Raw genomic sequence first — 2,381 nt, forward strand, 5'->3', positions numbered from 1 at the left:
AGACTGTGCATGCAGAGGCTACAAGGACCTGGGGCAATGAAACCTCCATGAATCCAGTTTCTATGGCCACAACTGCAGAGCCTAGTTCTAAACTGCTCCCTTTTTATAAGCAAGTAACTCCTGCCAGTTTTCTCTCTCTTTCTATTGCTGCCACCAATAGGTAAACACGTACCCTTTCCTTCACTCCCTTTTTCAATAAACACCTGTAGGTTTGTTGAGTTTGTTTGATTCATAAACTGAGGACAGTCTAAGCAACATAGATAGACTCTCTCAAAAAAGAAAAAAATCAAAAAACAAGGAAATGTGAGAAGCACAGTGACACACACTTGCAACCCAGCACTTAGGACGTAGAGGTGGATGCAGGAGAATCAGGCCTGTAAGATACTCTTTTGCTAATAGAGATTTCAAGATCAGTGTTCACTACACGAAATCTTGTGTACAGAGGGAAAGAACCCACAGACAAGCACAAAAACTGCAGACAAAAACAGAACAAATCAAAACCTTATTATCTATGATACATATAATTAGACACCAGAATTTAACACGCTGTAACCTAAATATTTTGAAAATGTAAAGATATTTCAATTGGGAGAGTATTTTCCTACTGGAAAAAAAGATGCGCGGACACCTTTAAATAGGAACAAAACATATATAAGATACATACACACACAACACAGGGAAATCCTCTAAAGTGTTTAAGAAAAAAATCAATCCCTAACCCTGACATGTATATGACAAGTGTCATCTTTCTCTACAAGTTCAGTTTAAAATTGAGTAGTTGGTACATATAATCAAGATCCAGCAAACTCAGCTACCACAAAAACTAAGACAGTAAAGTTATAGGCAGGAATTCCAGATGAGCAATGCGATCAACTCAAGAACTAAAAGAAAATTTAAAATTCAGGTAAGCACTTTGAATGTCAGTCAGGCAAAGAGTTGAATCCTCACATCCTCCCTCTACTCCAAATTGCCTTTTGACAAAGACAGGTCAATAAGTGAAATACATTTACCCACTTATCGGCTTAGCCTCCAATCTTTAAATTCAATGTCTACTTATCTTGGGTATGGGTATGGTGGATATCTCTTTGTTCTCTAGCCTCAATGTTAGGATAAAACTAAAAGGTGATCATGCATGGGGGCCATGGGAAATTCCATGGTAGGTGAGGGCGTCCAAAGTGGGGGTACAAACATGAATCCGGCACACCCCTTATCGAGCCTCTAATGGCAGCTTTTTAAAGGCAGAGTCTAAATTCAGAGGAAAGCTTCCTTTATTTACCCTGAGGTTGGGGAACAGAATGGTGCTACCTGCAACTCACTGTTATGGCTGAAGCTTCACTCCAATCCTCCTTATATACCTACTCAAGGAACAGATGCTTGAGGTATACAGAATAGCAGCTAAGGGAAAACATCTCTACCCACACCTCTGCTAAGTCCACCAACACCTGACTTCCCAACCACACATTGTCCCTTGCCAGCAGGAAGAAGCCAGACTCAGACCAATGTGCCAACATCAGGGACTCAGTGTTGTTTAGGTCGAAGCCCTGCTGGCTTCTATTTGTATACAAATGATGCGATTATTTGGTTGCCCACTCCCAAGCAGCTGTGTATCTTCTATTCAACTGGTCCTGTCACTTGGGCTGTAAGAACCAATCAAATCCTCTAGTGGAACCACCATTTGGGGGTGGGGTTCTTGTGAATCCAGGCTTTCTTCTCAGATCATATCATGAAGTTATTTCTTAGGCACTGCGTTTGGTTCTATGTACATGAACAGAAATTGGAGAACCATGGGGTGGACCCTCTCTCCTTCCCAATCTGTCTGTAACTCTCTCACTCTCCCTCACTCAATTTCACACTCCCTTTCCATCTCTCTGTCCCTCACTTCTCTCTCCTATGTTGCACATCCAATCAGAAGGCAGAAGGACAGTGACTGCATCCTTCTGAGCTGGAACGCCTCCACAGGTCTTTATTATCATCTGTGTAAGTTGTTCCCCAATAATATCCTCATTTATCATTTGTGTTTGGTCTAGTACACTTATTAACACCACATTTGCACGTGAATTTATTTTATTTATTAAGACTAAAATCAAGTATTATGTCTAACATGTTCACAAAATTCTTTACATGATATGGGTTTTCTCTTCCATGAGTTCTTCCCTATTACCTGATATGATGATAAAAAAGGACTTAAAATGTGTACAGGATTAGAGAAACAGATGAACAAAATTATGCAATGTTCATTACCATGACCTATCAGTTTTCTTAGAACATACTGTAGTTCCCCCTACTGCAGGGATTTACTGCAGTGTAGTATGAAAATACATACTGTATTTTCAAGGGAACCTTATTTTCAAAAACCATGAACAGTCACAAACTCACACACT

The sequence above is a fragment of the Phodopus roborovskii genome, unplaced genomic scaffold, assembly GCF_943737965.1.
Source record: "Phodopus roborovskii unplaced genomic scaffold, PHOROB, whole genome shotgun sequence".
NCBI classification, from domain to species: Eukaryota; Metazoa; Chordata; class Mammalia; order Rodentia; family Cricetidae; genus Phodopus; species Phodopus roborovskii.